The 19,313-nt window shown below is 39.1% G+C and overlaps 1 protein-coding gene across 13 annotated transcripts in view; it reads right to left on the reverse strand.

The window, feature by feature from the left end:
* Positions 1-19,313, reverse strand: part of LOC145265357 (plexin-A4-like) — a 1,096,693-nt gene that overhangs the window by 818,431 nt on the left and 258,949 nt on the right. The window lies entirely within an intron of this gene.

Here is a 19,313-nt window from a genome sequence, read left to right on the forward strand (position 1 = left end):
TCCCCAACTTCCCGGGGAGCTGGTCCCCAATTTCCTCTTCACTCTCCACATTAAAAACGGCCTTGTGCCTAATTTGCTCTGTGGGGAAGCAAATAAATACAATCAAGTCATCTTTTTTGGGGAGCCTTACATTAATTACATAGTAGTAGGCACACACAAGTACTACGTCACAATCATACTGACACACTGGTTCTTGCCAAATCACCGAAGTTAAGCAACGTTGAGTCTGGTCAGTACCAGATGGGTGACCATTTGAGAAGGCGAGGCGCTGTATGTACCGCGAGTTAAAATACCAGGTTGAGAAACTGGCGCGGTTTATCCTCCTCTCGAGAGTAGATGGGGCTCTCTTAAGCCGTGGTAGGCAACCCATCTAGTGATGACGTCACGATAAAAAAAAAAAAATACTCTTGATAGCCCGGGTGAAGCATCAAGTATCCAGCTACCGACAAGATTTGAATTACACTACAAACTCGTGTAGCGAGTTCAATCTCAGCTGCGGCCGCACTGGGTATGGACATTAATAATCTCAGTATCCAAGAACACCCAAGCTCCAACATGCACGCTACAATGTCGCAATGTACCAGTGAAACAAGTTGATGAATTCAAATACCTGGGATACGAATCACATGACAAATGTGCACGACTGAAATACAAAGTCGCATAGCCAGAGCTGAAGTCGACTGTCATCAATCATGACCAACAGAAACATTAAATATATATATATTACATGGAGGTCACCACTTATCAAGGCCCAGAAGCCACTCAGGGATAAGGGTTATTGTGTGTACAGTAATCAATGGGATAGTGTCGCAGCAATCGCTAGTATTGGAGATTTGATAAAGTGTCTTACTTAAGGGGGCGGTTCATCAGGAATTTGTTTATGTTGGACTTGAAGACATCCAAGTTGGAAGTCAGGTGGGAAACAGGCAGACCGAAGAGAGTTCGACAGGCGTGCAGTTCTAAGGAAGAAGCTTTATTCATGGAATCTACGTTTTGATTTAGGCACAGATAAAGAGTGGGGAAAATTATTGACAGTAATTTCAGCCAGACGGGTGTTTTTCGTGAAAGATTGGCAATAGGACCAGAGATTGGAGCTCAGACGAGCACTTGCCATGGAAATAATGATAGAATAAAGACCGGCCAGCAACGTCTCTTCTGTGAGAGAGAGGTTGCAGGGAAGAGAAAAGGGCATCCCCCATTAAGCCACGAAGTCTATTTTGTACTATATATATATATATATATATATATATATATATATATACATACCAGCAAAAGTACCCGTTGTTGACTGGGTTCAAAAACAGCCTACAGAAAATGAACTCTGATTTATGAAAGTATGATAGGTTATGAAAAGGAAGGGTTGTAAATTTGAGTTGAATTTGGGGGTATCAAAACCAAAGCAAAATATGATGAAAGTAAAAATAAAATAGATAAACCCCATAATTTATTATACCATACCTGTTCACACTGAAACAATTGTCACAATATTTGGGGACCTATATTAAAAAACTTTGTTAAACTTTGATATATTTCCATTCTATGGAGGTCAGGTGCGAACGAACACCCCATAATTTTATTATACCATATTTCTTCAAACTGAAACATAATTATCAAAGTATACTTACGCAGATAGATATGAAAAGTCTTTATTAAAGTTTGTGTCTATTTCCATTCTTTGGAGGCCAGGAGCGAATGCAGACCCCACAATTTTATTATATCATACCTATTTAAGTTAAAACATTAATCAAAGTATTCTAATGTACATTTATATCAAAAACACTTGTAAACGTTTGCTTTTAATTTTTTTTATTTCCAGACTTTGTGGACCAGGCGAGAACGCAGACCCCACAGTTTTAATGAACCACCGTTCTGCCGATCATATCCATTCCTGTGTCTTGATACATCTTCTATCATTATATGTAATCAGTTTTTTAAAATAGTCAACCATATAGGAGCCTATTCGTGACCAGACACACACACACACACACACATTCAGCTTTATATATATATATATATATATATATATATATATATATATATATATATCATATCTTATCACAATAGAAACCCATCGCATTGCGGTGCTGTTTGCCTCCTTAAGGTCTTGGTTTGAGCAATGAGGACCAAATCGACAGTTTTCCCTAAGGTGGTGCATCATTTGTACCTCTCCACATGGACATAAAGGTGACGTGTCTAGGCCCCACTTGTGGAGATTGTCTTTTGTTTTGCCTACTTTGGCTCTGGCTCTATTTAGAGTCACCCAGTTTTTTTTCTACCACGGTTTGAACCCTGGGGGAGTGTTTCTTTTGCGTCTGGTAGGGCTTCATTTTTATTCCTGCTGTTATAGTCTCGCTAAGGGGGGCAAGTAGCAAGCCTTCACGTGGTGCCCCTGTTAATCTTCAGAGACCGATTGCTACACCACGCATAGAAATATAAATATACACACACACACTAGCAGGTTGCATAGTCTTTTCATTCATGCAGGTGTATTGATTATTTTATCTAATAAGCAAAGAAAGACAAAAACAAATCAAAATAATCTAATTTTGACCGAAGTTAACACCTTACACACTAACATTAAGTAAATTTGAGAACTTTTATTACCACACAAGTCGAAAGATCCTATCCTACATTTAAAATCGGGTTTGTATTACTGTACACAGATTCGAAAAAGTTGTCAAAATATATATATATAATAAATAAATGTTATCAAAGGCAAGACAAGTTACTTTTCTACCTAACTGGATATATTTTTTGTGTTTTTATTCAGTGTAACATGTTTATTCAGCTCGAAAAACACGCAGTGTTTACCGATGCATTGGAAAATTCAAAATGGCGCCCGACTCTCTCTCGGAGAAGGTAAGCTTGGGAAAAAGTATTATAAATAATAAACTAGACAAAATACTGTTAGAAATTCGCTCAATATATGTTACCGTGACATAACTTGACATATATTCGGTGCTTTTTTAATAGTATTTTGTCTAGTTTATTATTTATAACATCTTTTCCCACACTTACCGTGTTAAAGAGACAGTCGGGCGCCATTTTGAATTTTCCAATACATCGGTAAACACTGTATGTTTTTCGAGCTGAATAAACATGTTACATTGAATAAAAACACAAAAAATATATCCAGTTAGGTAGAAAAGTAACTTGTCTTGCCTTTGATAACATTTATTTGTTATATTTGTTTTTTGACAACTTTTTCGAATCTATGTGTACAGTAATACAAACCCTTAAAATCAATAGGTTTTTTGATATGACAGGGGCGCATTCAGAATCAATGTTTCTGTTTAAAGCACAATTGCACCATGATACTTGCATTTTAAACTTTAATTCAAGCCATTATATAAAAATTTTATAAACTAACCAGTAGGTTCTCTACAGTGCAATGTAGACTACAACGTATTGTGGATTATATACGACAAAATCCCGTTGACACACCGGTTTCTGCTGGATCACTATAGTTAAGCAACGGTGAGCCTGGTCAGTACTGAATGGGTGACCATTTGGGACTTCCAGGTGCTGTATGTGCTCTCCGCTTATCTCAGCATTGTGGATTGCACAACCCTTGCCTCACAATTACACGCACGGCTTCCCCTTCCTTTGTATTTTAAGACTGAATGGAAGGATTGAAAAATGCGTGGTTTTACTGATTTCGATGACAAAAAATATTGGATAATGAAAGATTTGTTGATCCTAATTCATTTCCGAGCAACGTCCGGTCTCCCTGCTAGTCAGTTATATAAGTGAAAAGTTTTGGCTGACTAAAGAACGGATCATACGAAGATGTCAGTGGTACACCGCATCGACAACGACCAATATATATATTATATATACATACACACCATCAGAATTTAACAAATGAAGGCTCGTTGGAAAGGTAATGACCTGAATTGTGTAGTGGCCTATGTGACATTTGCTTTTAAAGTCACACATTAAGGGGATCATCCATCATCCAGAGCTTATTTTTGGCACTTTTTTTTTTCAGCCATGATTCAATCATAGTCATTTGTTTTTCTAGTTTTGCAAATCAATTACAAAATATCTGATATTTCCCCAAAACCTCTTGGCCTTGATGGAGAAGAAATTAAAACTTGCTATGGTTTCAAATGATCTGAAATGACAGCAAGGGGAGACTTGATTCCAAACATTTCTCATATGCTATTTCTCCCCTCTTTGGTTTTAATGCATAAAGTAAATTTCACAGTGTATAAGGATTATTTGATACTAGAGATATTCAGAATCGTACCCTATTTCCAAAAGAGGGGGAGATAACATATGAGAAATATTTGGAATAAAGTCTCTCCTTGCTGTTATTTCAGATCATTTTAAATTATAGCAGACAGTTTTAGTCTTTCCTCTATCAAGGTGAGAGGTTTTGGGACACACACACACATATACACACTTATTTATATTTAAATAAACATTATTTTAAATGCTACTAGACTCATGACAAGGTTTCGGTCGACTAGTTATAAATAGGGCTATGACAACAGAATATTCTTACTATTTTGACTCTCGAGTGTATATCCGACACGGTTAATCATCTGAGAACCACATCACTATAGAAAAGCATATAATATGCCTGATTTGAAATGGAACATTTTTTTTTTCTTTTTTTATTACATTTTCACCCCAAACAAGGCAAATTGCCACTTTGGTGTAGGGGGCTACTATCAGGGGCAACAACTACTGGGGTACTATGTAGGGATTTGGGCAGCAAGATGTCCGTTCACGTTACACTTGAACTTCTGCACGTCAGTACTGTTGGGAAAGCAGGGACCTGGAATGGAATTCCAGAGTCTAGCGGTTCTGGGGAAGAAACTATTGGAGTAAAAAGATCTTTTACATCTAGGGATCTCTACAGTGTGGGGGTGGGATTTAGCAGCCTGTCGTGTTTGTCGAGGGTGCTCACGTCATGGGGGCACAAGTGATTGCAGTTCGTCAGAGCATTCACCACTAAAATACTTGTAGAAGAGGCAGAGGGATGCAACATTTCAATGGGACAGAGGCTGAAGCTTAGATGCCAGTTCAGGGCCTATCAGGTTTGCGACTCTCTTTTGAACCTTGTCAAGGAGCGAGAGACTAGTAGCAGATGCACCAGCCCAGATGTGACAGCAATACTCAATACATGGGCGAATGGTGGCCTTATAGAGGTACAGGATACTTTCGGGTGTTAGTAGTTGTCTAGCACGGTTGAGAGAGCCCACCTTTCTTGCAGTGCCCCTGGTAATGCCTTCAATGTAATTGTTCCAACTCATGTTTCCTGTGAACATTAGGCCAAGGAGTTTGAAAGATATACTCTCAGATAAATTAAATCAAGGCTGCTGGTAAAAATGGTGGGATCCTTCTATCGATCCAGTAGATATCTCACTGCTGATGCAATTCCCTATCTATAGAAGAGCCAGGTATGTCCAAGGATGGAGTACTGTTGCTTCATCTGGGCAGGAGCAGCTAGAAAGGACTTATCCTGCCTTAATAGAGTTCAAAATAGACTTTGTAGCCTCGTAGGAGATGTCCTTTTCTCGTTATTATTTCTGCTTTATCGTTATTTTCATGGCAAGTGCTCGACTGAGCTCCAATCTATGGTCCCCCCCTTGCCAAACTTTCACAAGAAACACCCGTCTAGCTGAAAACACTATCAATAATTTCTCCCACTCTTTATCTGTGCCTAAACCTAAACGTAGGTTCCATGAACAAAGCTTCTTTCTTAGAACTGCACGCCTATGGAATGGTCTTCGTTTTCCTGCTTTCCAGCTGACTACAATATGGTTGTCTTCAAGTCTAACGTAAACAAGTTCTTGATGAGCCGTTCCATATAAGTTAACGAATTTACCGAATTTCCATCACTAACGATTACTTTATTGTCCAATTGTCTACTGTACACTCTTTAACCCTTATCCTCGAGTGGCCTTTTAGCCTTGATAAGTGGTGATGCCTTTGTAAAAAAAAAAAAATAAGATATCAACGGACACACACTAGAAAGTAAAAACAATGCGAAGAATATGCTGTTGTCCTAGCTCTAAGACATAAGGAAACTTTTTTTTGTTGCTTTCCGTTCTAAAAGTCCGACGGAGCGAAAATGAGAATTAAAAATGAAAACTAAAATATACAGAAAACGGCGATTAGTTAAAATATATAGAAAAGTCGATGAAAATTTGTAATTCTCATTTTCGCTCCTTCGCACTTCAACACCTGAAGATGATTCATGGACGAATCGAAAGCGTTCGTGAGAGCAACAGCTATGGAACTTTTAATATTTTTGATTTTAATACAAAAAAGATTATACGGAAAATCGAAAAATTAAAAAAAAAAATAATCATAAAGCAAAGTGTCTTCGTTGCATTTAATAATATTTGCTTGAATGAAAAAATGCTGCCTAAATATACCAATGTGTGTGTGCGTGTGTGATTTTTTCCGAGGAGGATTGATAACATTTTTATTTTCAAGACTTTTATATTGGTGTCTATTTTCAAAATATAATGACGACAGTATCAATACGTTGATATCGCTTGTCTCCGTTGCGTAAAGTAGCCATTTTGTATCAAATATAAAAAAAATAAATAAATAAATATAAAAAAGCAACATTCACCGTCAGCATTCTTGTTAAAATATATATATATATATATATATATATATATATATATAAAAGAAAAAACGAATCAGAAATTGCTATTTCTGCAAGAATTTCTCAAGAATCTTTTTCTCTCTAATTGGAAAAGAGGGAACTTTTGACATTTGGTAATTCTTCTGTCGATAACACCACGGAACACAGCGGACGGACATTTGGCGTTTTCTTATTTTTTTTATTTATTTTTTTTTTTTCACGGTTTCTATTTTCTGCTTCCCAAAGCAGGCAAAGCGTAAAATGTCGGACGACAAAGGAATCTCTCTTCCTTGGAAAACGCGATTTCAAGATGCCTTCTTCCACTGTCCAAAACTTGATAGGCAGATGAAACTAACCATGAAATACAATACCATCCTTTTTCATTATACACTAGCAAGTGGACCCGGTGCTGCCTGGGGTCGAAGTCTTCTGCCCCAGTTTATTTCATGCACATAGTTATTACTTAAACAGAACCACGATTAATTTATAACTTTTTTTTTTTTTTCAAATTATTAAAGCATCATGGATATTTTTTTTTGCAACTTGCATATGGATTTTTATCTCCCCCCCCCGATCCCCACCTCCTCAAAAATCAACAGAAATTAGACCATTCCTGTTCTCTTTCTTAGAAAGAGCGTTAAATTATTGCTAACCACCTGAGGCGCCCTTACCGGGAAATGCCGGCGGGGCTGCCCAGGAACTTTTTTTGCAGGTCAGAGTGCCCATCGTCTGGGGGCGCTGACTTTCAATCCCAATTTTCCTACCCTGGTGTCGGATATCTGAGAGAGAGAGAGAGAGAGAGAGAGAGAGAGAGAGAGAGAGAGAACTCAACAAGTTTATATTTTCTTCTGCGACATTCCCAGTCATGTTAACCCGAAAACGAAATTGCTCAGTCAACAAGAGAGGAGTCATCTTCCACCATGTGTGTTGAGCACACACACAAAAAAAAAAAAAAAAAAAAAAAAGTAGTAGTAGACAGGCAGATTCGAACCCGTGACGCGAAGGCAGACGCCTTAGCTGACGTCTCCATAACACGACCGGAAGTCAAATGCGTTGAAATTAACTGACAATCCAACAGTGACGATGACTTGCTAAAATGTCGGTGAAAAAAAATCGACCCCTCCTTGTACAAAACGGCCGAGTTTAGGGTGAATGATAAATGCTTTTGGCCAATTTTTCGATATTCGTCATCCGAAACGTCGAGCTTCAAAATGATACCGATCTTGTCAGGATCCGTCGCCTCTGTCGAAAGTCTTTGCGAGACATGCAAACATACATTTAAACAGATTAGATTTATATTATAGATGTGACTAAACCCCTCGCCCGCCAATATGTTCCAAGATGAAAATATCGGGTATACAACTAGTATACTATTATTATTCTGCAGCTTTTTTTTATTGCTTTTTTTTTTTTTTTTTGGTTTCGATCCAAACCGTGGATGTCATTTTCCCATACCATAACTTTGGCAAGACGAAATTAAGTTTCTTTAAGCATTGAGAGTCATTTCCTCTAATAAACTATTTACTGTTTAATTTTCATAAACGAAAATTGATGTATTTTATGTTTCCATAAATCTAACAGGAGATCCACCTTCAGGAAAATTGTAAGAATTTAGGATATTTGGCCTATCTTATATAGTACTAGCGGGGAGTACCCGGCGTTGCCCGGGTATTTGGAGGTGTGTGTGTTAAAAAAAAAAAAAAACGTTGGCCGGGTGTTTGGAGGTGTAAAAGAAAAAAAAGTAAAGTTTTAGTAGGAAGGAAGGATTGAACCCGAAACTGACGCGAAGGTGGAAACGAAAGGGGGGGAAAAAGCCAGACACCTAACCATCTCGGCCACGAGGAAAGAGGAACTGATAAGCGTGTTAAGTTAAGGTTTATAAAGTGAAATATACAGGTGCGAGGAAGTGGCGTGATGTTTGACCTAGTTTTGCGCTGCAAGCCAGTTATTGTTTCTTCCGCTTTTCGAAGATGCGGCGATGGAAAAATAGCCGATGAAATAGCTGGTAAAAGTCGGGCAAATTAAATACACATGCGAGCCCCGTTCTTAAGTTGTAGATATTATGATTTAGACGTGATATAAAAAAGTTTTAAAAAGGTGCGAGCCGAGCGAGAAGGTCGACGAAAAAAGCCTTTTGCAGACATACACAAAAAGTGCACACACATACACACACACATTTTCGCTTTTATATTTATAGATGGGACGAAACCCTCTGCTCACGAATATGTTTCAACCTGGCAACGCCAGGTATGTACAACTAGTTTACCATGATTATTTTGTTTTTATTTATTGATCTTTTTTTTTGCTTCGATCGAACCCATAGATGTCATTTTCCCGCTCCATAACTTTGGCAAGACACTTTCTTGGTGAAATGTTTGGATTGAAACCAAAAGGCTTTCTGGGTTGGCTTCCAAGATATCCATAAAAGACTGGCAGACAGACAATCACGCAATGGTTGGCACGGTAGTGCCGCCTTTGGGGTGGATCGGTGGGTGGGATTGTCTTCCTTCAACGGACATTTTTAGGTTTCGTTAACTTGAAGTTCCTTCATGGTGATTTGTTAGGTCGGGAGTACGTTTTGCTTGTCTGCTTTTATCAGAAAATCGCGACAGACAAGACGTGAAGCCACTTAATATATAAGGAGCTAATGAGTATGAACAATGATTAGCACAAAGACAGAAGATGTTTATTGATCTTGGTCTAGTAAATGTCAAGGGTGTAGGTAGAGGAAGACAGTCAGAAGGAAGGGAATTCCACAAGATTGCAGTTTTTGGAACAAGCGATTGGAATAGGAAGATGTTTCCAAGGCTGGAGAGTTAGAGTCGGAGTCGAGGCAATTTATGGACCAGAGGAGTCGGTTGGTTGTTTTTGTTCTACGGTATATCAACCCTTTTCAGGTTATTTAATGCCGAATCTAGTTATTTTGAAGAACAATTTTTTTTTTTTTAATAGAGTATATTTATTTTGTTTTTTTTTCAAGTAGGTTTCTATTTAACCCATAGTTGGGACTAACAGGTACTACCACTCCGGGTCAGAGTGGACCTGGGAGCAATAGCAATTAAGGAGCGGGTTCACGCCCCCCCCTCAAAGCTCACAAACTGGGGCCTCACCATCGGATATAGTTTAAGGTCATATCCAGGACCCAGAGGAGTCGGAGTCGGTAAAATTCACAAAAATAGCATTTTTCGTGGTGGAGAAAATCAGGGAAATATCTTCGTATTGTGTCCTATGCCACATTTTTTCAAGGTAGGTCATTCAAAAAAAGTTTATTACCCGCTGTTGTCTTTCTCGCCGTCTCGAATAAAGGCAATCACCGGAAAACGCATAGCTCCTGTCATCCTTCGTCCGTAAGCCAAACCAAAGCATTAACATCTTACATGAAATCAGCTGTTCACTCCTCGCACAAGTCTAATTTAAGGATAGAGTCTACTCTTACAGGTCTAAAAGTGCATTTTTATTATAGTGTCTAAGAAGCTTCTATGGTATCTTTTAAACATTTTACGAGTACGCAGAACGCATTAAGAAACGGCGTAAATGTAGCGGCTATATGGATCGATCCCTCATTTCTGACTCAAACAATTGTGACGTCACTTTTGAGGAAAATACATTTTTCTAATGTGTGTGAAGTGACTAAAAGATGATCCTCTGAAAATAATGTCATATTTCAAGAATAAGGAAATGAAGGATCAATCCAAATTGACGCTAGTTTTACGTCGTGACATTAAATAAGAAAATTATATAAAAAAAAAAATATTTAACTCTTATTTAAAAAAAAAAAAAAAAAAAATAGGAGCCAAGGTCGGTTCTAAAAAAAAAAATTGTCGGGAGTCGGATGTTCACAGTCTCGACACCCAGCCCTGAATGTTACTCAATGAGGTTTCCGAACAGTGAACTGATGGCGACCACTAGACCAACGAGTCAAACGAGCTAACACAAAAGAAAACAGACAATTCTGAAGTGTGAGAGAGAGAGAGAGAGAGAGAGAGTGTGAGAGAGAGAGTGTGAGAGAGAGAGTGTGAGAGAGAGAGTGTGAGAGAGAGAGTGTGAGAGAGAGAGTGTGAGAGAGAGAGTGTGAGAGAGAGAGAGAAAGAGAACGTTTCTTGCTCATAGGTTCTGAAACGACTGAGCCTATCTTTTGCAAATTTCACACAAAGCTAATTTATGTCTGGCAGTGTTCTTAGATATGTTTAGTACAGAAACTCATCTGATAAGTATCGAAAAAAAAAATCCGATCTTAAAAGTACCTTTTCTATCTTATAGATAAAAAAAAGTATAATTTTCACAGGGGAATATTTTACGTTACACCGACCAAGTTAGATAATAAAATCTCTGCAAATCCTTTCTTCTAAAATAGATTTATTATAAAACGGAGATATCGACTCGTGGTGCAGTGGATAGACTACTTGGTGAAATTCGATTGCAAATGTTGCGCTATTCTGGAGATTGAAGGTTCAATCCTTAGTGCAGGTGATTGAAAAATATAATTGTGAATTGAGACTTACCAGTTGACGGAACGAGAACAGGCTACCCGGTTTGGACAGAGAGAGAGAGAGGGGGCCGAGAGAGAGGGGGGTCGAGAGAGAGAGAAAAGGAAGGGAGAGAGAGAGAGAGAGGAGGGCGAGAGAGAGAGAGGAGGGCGAGAGAGAGAGAGGAGGGCGAGAGAGAGAGAGGAGGGCGAGAGAGAGAGAGGAGGGCGAGAGAGAGAGAGGAGGGCGAGAGAGAGAGAGGAGGGCGAGAGAGAGAGAGGAGGGCGAGAGAGAGAGAGGAGGGCGAGAGAGAGAGAGGAGGGCGAGAGAGAGAGAGGAGGGCGAGAGAGAGAGAGGAGGGCGAGAGAGAGAGAGGAGGGCGAGAGAGAGAGAGGAGGGCGAGAGAGAGAGAGGAGGGCGAGAGAGAGAGAGGAGGGCGAGATGGAGAGAGAGAGAGGAGGGCGAGATGGAGAGAGAGAGAGGAGGGCGAGATGGAGAGAGAGAGAGAGGAGGGCGAGATGGAGAGAGAGAGAGAGGAGGGCGAGATGGAGAGAGAGAGAGGAGGGCGAGATGGAGAGAGAGAGAGGAGGGCGAGATGGAGAGAGAGAGAGGAGGGCGAGATGGAGAGAGAGAGAGGAGGGCGAGATGGAGAGAGAGAGAGAGAGGAGGGCGAGATGGAGAGAGAGAGAGAGAGGAGGGCGAGATGGAGAGAGAGAGAGAGAGGAGGGCGAGATGGAGAGAGAGAGAGAGAGGAGGGCGAGATGGAGAGAGAGAGAGAGAGGAGGGCGAGATGGAGAGAGAGAGAGAGGAGGGCGAGATGGAGAGAGAGAGAGGAGGGCGAGATGGAGAGAGAGAGAGGAGGGCGAGATGGAGAGAGAGAGAGGAGGGCGAGATGGAGAGAGAGAGAGGAGGGCGAGATGGAGAGAGAGAGAGGAGGGCGAGATGGAGAGAGAGAGAGGAGGGCGAGATGGAGAGAGAGAGAGGAGGGCGAGATGGAGAGAGAGAGAGGAGGGCGAGATGGAGAGAGAGAGAGGAGGGCGAGATGGAGAGAGAGAGAGGAGGGCGAGATGGAGAGAGAGAGAGGAGGGCGAGATGGAGAGAGAGAGAGGAGGGCGAGAGAGAGAGAGGAGGGCGAGAGAGAGAGGAGGGCGAGAGAGAGAGAGAGGAGGGCGAGAGAGAGAGAGAGAGGAGGGCGAGAGAGAGAGAGAGAGAGGAGGGCGAGAGAGAGAGAGAGAGGAGGGCGAGAGAGAGAGAGAGGAGGGCGAGAGAGAGAGAGAGAGGAGGGCGTTTCTCCCGTGAGAAACAGAGAGAAAGCGAGAAAGGCGGGAGAGAGAAAGAGATAGATAGATAGATAGATAGATAGATAGAGAGAGAGAGAGAGAGAGAGAGAGAGAGAGAAATCGAGGCGAACGCAAACAGTATAAAGAATAAATGTATGAAGAGTAACTAAAAAAAAAAAAAATATCTAAGATGGCAAAAACGATAAAGAATTTAAAAGAAATTTGCGTTTGTAAAGAAAACTGAAGCGAAAAATGAGAACTGTATGAAGAGCATGAAAAAGTAAATCCGACTTCGTTCATATATATATATATAACACAAAAAATACAGACATGCATGTCAGTGGCTAACAGGGATATAATGAAAAGAGACTGGAATTCTATTAACCTTTATAAATTATTTTGGAACTCTCCTGCAGAAAGAGGAGAAGAATGCATGGCAGACACTGGATGCTGCTTTTTTTCTTCCTTTTTGTTTTATTCAACTGGCCCCGGGAGCCAACTAGACACGGGACAAGAATTAACAAGTAGGACCGCTGCCTTGCAATTCGCTCGTGGCAGGCATTGCGGGAATAGAAAACCTGAGAGGAAGTCTGCACGAAGAAGAATCTGAAAGAACAACAAATACTAAAAGCAATAAACACTCTACAACGCTGGATATCCGCGGGAAATTACATGGTGGACGTTAGATTCATCAAAGAAGCCACATCCAATAATCGTGTGCTAAACTCGAATACCTGTCCCAGGACGGGTAAAATTAATTCCAATAACAGAACAGTTCTGCGCAACAAATTTCTAACTGGAACCGATTTACCATTCCAAGCTGTGCCTATTTTTATGCCCTTTTTATCCGAGCTCGCAGCAAAAACCAGTTGCACTTGTTATCATCCTACCACTCTCTCACGTTGGCCCATCCATGATCCAGCAGGGCCACAGGGGAGGGGCCGTTCGCCGGCACTCTGATGTGTCCAGGGTCCAATCACCTCCCCCTACCCCCCTCTCACTCCTATGCAATTTATCTTTTTCTCCCCTTTCGCACGGATTGGATTCGTTATCTTGGGTGCAGCCGAATTCTTCACTTCTGCCGTTTGTCTTTGAGCCGGGCCATATTGATTCCTGCCGAGATTCCGTCTTCAGATTGCGGGACCATAAAACTGGCCGATGTATTCTTCCCGTTTTCCCATGGATCTTGTTTCTCCGCATCTGCGGAACAAACATTCTGCAAGCGTTTCTATTGATTTCGTTGTTATCTTAAACGCGGCCAGATAATGCTGACCAGTGCCATGGTAAAGTCCGAGATAAATGGGAAAGCTTGACCGTTTAAAATAGATTAAAGTCGTTACGCAAGTTGAATGAATTCTATCCATTTTACGCCGCTGTCGATAAACTAGTAGGATAAACTACACTCCAAAGCTTTTATAGAGCAATTAGTCACAAAGAAAACTTGGAAATAAGACATTTGTTGCTCTATCGGTGAACATAAATTAGAATTGAAAGCTCATAGATTCAATAAACCAAAAGATTATATATATATATATATATATATATATATATATATATATATTATTAGTGATGGGACGATTCCAATACAATTACCGATTCCGATTCTTTATAAATCTCTAAATATTTTACTATGGAATTGTTATTTTGTCCCGATTACTGTAAAAACGCATCTTAAATGTGCCGCTATTTTCTCAAAAGTCCAAGATAAATGGGAAGCTTGACCGTTTAAAATAGATTAAAGTCGTTATGCATCCTACCTGCTTTCGCACGTTGGGCCATCCATAATCCAGCGTGACACACAAAATAACACACGCTATCGTATTAATACATAGATAATAAAGATATTGTGAAGCTTGAATTTAACTTCCCAAAACTATTTAAAAATAGTGCAATGGCAAAAGTGCACAAGCACCAAAATATCAAAGCATGGTGGAAGATTTTATCTCTTGGATGTTGGACACAAAGTGTGGATTAGATAAGGGATTTTTTTTGTGGAATGAACTGGATTTGAACCTGGAATACTCCATGTTATTAATCACTTACCGATGGTAATCCCCACTCACAGAAAAACAAGTGAAGCATGCATGGTACCCCGTGAGTGCACAGTGAATGAGGCATAAAAAAATAAATGACTAAGTTCGGCATTTGCCCCCCCCCCCCGCCCGCTCATTTAGTCCCAAAAGTCCCCAAGGGATGTTAAATCCTGGTGAAAATGAACAAACAGTGCAGTTTTAGGCCTTAACATATGTAAATTTGAGTTCTGCACCATGCACAAAAAAAAAAAAAAAAATGGCTAAGTCCATTATTTGTCCCCCCCCCCTTTTACCCCAAAAGTCCCCAAGGCCATAACATATTTAAATTTAAATTCAGCACCATGCAAAACTTCTAAATATACATACACAGAAAATGTTGGACAAATATGGTAAAATAGTTCCAAAAATGGAGTGTTTTTATTAGCCCTAAAAGAGCCCCTGGGGCACACCCAAGAGTTATCGCGAAGTATAGACAAACAAAATTATATAGAAATCAGTTAGTTACAACTTTTCAGAAAGTTTTATAAAAATCCAAAGCATCAATTTTTTTAATAAGCATACAAGTGTCAAATTTAGACATTTTAACCCGAAAGGCACCCTATAGGGGCAACCAGAGTTTTCCCGGAAAATCCGTTCTGTTACTTTTTTTACTCATATCATGTTTAATGTTTGTGCAAAATTTACAAAAATTTCAAGGCATGGTTATTGAGAAAAGTGAGACAGACGAACAGACAAGGGTGAATTTACAGGTTTTACAAAAAAAAAAAAAAAAAAAAAAAAAAAAAAAGAAAAAGTTGCAACAGGGACGCACAGTAGGGGGTAGGGTGCTAACGGTGCCCCAAGCACCTGCCCTTTTTACCCGTTTTAAAAGTGCCCTTTTCAGAGGAATGCATGATAAGCCTGTGCCGCACGGACACGGTGTTCATTACTATATTTTTGCTGTTTGTTTTCACTTGAGCATCTGCCCTGAAAAGTTCTCTTCACGTCACCGAGTTGCGATAGACTTCTCAATGCATATGTGGAGAAAGGGCAGCTCAAAGGACCACTCGAGATTAACCTAAGAAAGTTGTGAGGATGATCAAGTAGTTAACGACACTGATTGACGACCTGTGTTCCAAGTTCGAATTCCATAAAAAAATCACTTTTACTTAGGATGCTGGCAACCTCCATATTGTCCAATCCATAAGCAGCCAATGTCTTTCTAGAAAGAATTCTGACTAGAAAAATATCGGGGAAACCAGTGCATGATAAACTAAAAAGTGAAGAGAAAAGCATCAAGTGCGTATTTTGGTGTAAAGGAACAGGAAGTCATTCTTTACTGAAAGAATTTATCAGCTTACCTTTATCATGAAGAAAGTTCATCTAACACTACCTTTATCAGGTCTCAAGCTACAAGGCATGTTCCGTTTAAATTGTGTAACAATTTAAAATATGGACGATATGAAATATGGTTTTCAGAAAATGATATTTTTTATTTATTTTCGACAATAACAAAATAAACAAATAAGGTTGTTCACAAATATTTACAACAATAACAAAACAAACGAAAAAAAAAAAAAAGTCAGTTAACAAAAATACCGTTATTTTGGATTACGACTATCTATCTCAAATTAAAATACGGCTTGTTGAAACTAGAGGTCGACAAATAGAACGAGGAGGTTGGAGAGTTACGAGGGTAAGGGAGGTAATCCAAATCAAGAACGGCTACAGACCAGTCTTCTAGTGATTATTCACTCTATTAACAACGAAATTCAATGACTATAAAAAATTTCTTTTGGTTTTTCTTTTAAAAGTTTGGTCAATGAGAATATTTACTCCCCGACAAACCCGACAAGCTACTAAGTCTCATCCCTTTACAGTAGAGATCCCTAGGTGCAAGAAAGCCTTTTACTCCAATAGTTTTCTTCCCCAGAACTGCGGGTCTTTGGAACTCCCTTCCGGGATTCTGCTTTCCCAACTGCAATGATATGCAGAAGTTCAAGTGTAATGTTAACAAACATCTTTCTACTCCTCTCCCTTCATAATGACCCCGCTAATTAAGTCCCTGATAGTAGTTCCGTCTTCAAAGTGGCACTGTGCCTTGTTTGGGGTGAAAATTGAATAAAAAAAAAAAAATAAAAAAATATTTCAAAATTGTATTTACCACTAGTCCAGAGGGCTTTTTTTCTGCACCTTTCCCTGGGTTGGAGGGATGTAATTTTTTTTCTTTTGGGTTTGGATTCTTTCGGCTGGACGTATCCGTGGATCATAGACCGGAGTTATCTTGACGGGACCAAGTTGATAACTTAGTTGTTTCCCTCTCCACTTATTTATAGGACATCTTAACCCATTCTAAGGTGCTACAGGACTTATGAAGAATATCAAGGTCTCATGTATGATATGAAAAGAAACTGGAATCTTAAGGAGATATCAATCATACCAGTTATTATAGGTGTCACAGGGCTTATGAAGAAGAACCTGAAGTCCTACGTAACTAATATTCCTGGTGAACCAAGTGCAAAAGAGATCCAGACAATTGCACTTAAGGGAACAGCGAGGATACTAAAAAGAGCTCTCGGTTGGTTTCAATAAAAAGCGGGGCAATGTTGGCAGCTGGTTTGGCTGTCCCGTACCCAGCATTACAATCTTCAAAGGAAGAAAAATGAAAAAAAAAAAAAAAAAGATTATTGCCGAACCCTCTGAGACTTTCCAGATACTTCTAAAAACCTTCTAATCTTTCTATTACTATACTCCGGCCTTTAAACTATCTCGTGAATTAAAACTTTGGAAGTTTGATCATTAGGGGTGCCTAGAATACGATAGCACACATTTTAAACGGTTTTATTGATTTTATTTTTATCATTTTATAGAAATGCTCCCTTGTAACAGGCAAAATTAGCATTTTTAGGCAGATGAGATAATTCTGAAGATCACATGACATTAGTATTTATAAACTAAATGCTAAACCATTTTTCCAAATACCAACAGCAATGGCTCTATCCTCTAAGGAATTAATTTTTAGGTTTAGTTCTGTTTTACGGCATATCAACCCTTTCCAGGTTATTTAATGCCGAATCCAGTTATTTTGGAAATAGTATTCATGTTGCATCCAGTTATTTTGTAGAAGTTTTTTTTTTTTTTCTGCAAGCTCTGTATCTTCAATCGCTAATTTTTAGTGTCTTTTTCTTGTTTGTTTTGTTTTTTGTTTTTAATAGTGGATTTTATCATTTTTGTTCCCTGCCCTGCAGAACATGAATGAGTTTTGCAATGGGAGAGGAAAAAGGGTTACAGTATTAATGTTTAGTACATTTTAAGTTCGGAAACCAGTCAGAAAAGGGAGGGGTGGTGATAGAAAGAGAAGGGGGGAAATGGGAAGATAGAAAAAGGGGGAAAAGGTGGGTTGTTTTTGGTTTTGGTTTTGCAGAAAATAATTAAGTTTTGCAAAAAGGAGGTAGAAAAACAAAAGGCATCAAATGATGCATTTTCGTCTCGAGAAGCCAATATCTTCAGACAGCCCGATCTGGTAGCACCGGGACACGATTTTATTAGAAATAAGCAAATCAGAAGACGTACCATGATCAACATAAAAAGACGAAACTGCACGTAGGACGACCTGAGCATATCTCTACTATTATAGAAAAGTTACTTTGTGTGCGTGACTTCCTTTCTCATAAGTTCCAAAACGGCTGAGCCTATCTTTTGCAAATTTCACACAAAGCTAATTTATATGTCTGGCAGTGTTCTTAGATATGTTATGTACAGAAATTCATCCGATAAGTATCGAAAATCGAAAAAATTATTAAAATAGAATTTTTTTTTTTTTTTTTTACATGGGGGTCACCACTTGTCAAGGCCCAATATACAATCGCCATATATTTTTTTTTTGTTTTTCATGGTAGTCGCCACTTATCAAGGCCCGGAAGCCATCCGGGGATAAGGCTTATTGCGTGTACAGTAATCAATGGGATAGTATTATAGTAATCGTTAGTATTGGAGATTTGATAAAGTGTCTTACGTAAGGGGGCGGTTTATCAGGAATTTGTTTATGTTGGACTTGAAGACATCCAAGTTGTAGTCAGGTGGGAAACGGGCAAACGGAAGAGAGTTCCACAGTCGTGCATTTCTAAGAAAGAAGCTTTGTTCATGGAATCTGCGTTTGGATTTTGGCACATATTTTGTAGATAAAGAATTAAACTAATTAAGTTTTGCAATGTTTCGTGCATTTCATTAATTTTTATGAATCTAATATATAAAATACTATATGTCTGTCTGTCTCCATGTTTTCAACCCATCTTCAAAACTAAAAGTTGCAAAACGGCGCGAGGGGCCTCAAACGATTGGATCTTTTATTGGTCTTCAGCTGATTAAAATAGCTTTAAGGGATCAAAATAGCTTTAAGGGGTCAAAATAGCTTTTAAAAGGGGAAAAATTGAAAAAGTCATACATTTTGTACATTCATCTTAGTTACGTGTCACGTTGGTACAGTGGTAACGTCACCAGCTTTGAATGCTACAGTTTTGCTTCTGGTTTCGATTCTAGCTAATGGTACTCAAATACTTTATTTTTTTTTTTTTTTACTTTTGAAATCACGACTATAATAATATACACAAAATCTGGACAAATTAAATATTAAAGCATATTTTACGACCGGGCAAGACCCCCCCCCCCCCTCTACGCTAGTTATTCATAAATATGAATTTATCTGGATTTATTTTTATAGAAATTGTTCCAGATAAGGCATGAAGCTTTTGATGTAAAAAGCTAGCAAGAACATAAGATGTTTATTGAACTTAGTCATAAAAAAGAGGAGGAAAACAGTCAGCAGAATTTTGGTAATTGCTTATGGTCCCTCTACTGGTAAATACCGACAGAGTTGCTCAAGCATTTTCGTAGATAAGAGTCCTCTTCCTTTTGGATGCTGGCTTTTCAATATACACCTTCCAAC

The sequence above is a fragment of the Euprymna scolopes genome, chromosome 40, assembly GCF_053919585.1.
Source record: "Euprymna scolopes isolate OS-2025 chromosome 40, ASM5391958v1, whole genome shotgun sequence".
Taxonomy (NCBI): Eukaryota; Metazoa; Mollusca; class Cephalopoda; order Sepiida; family Sepiolidae; genus Euprymna; species Euprymna scolopes.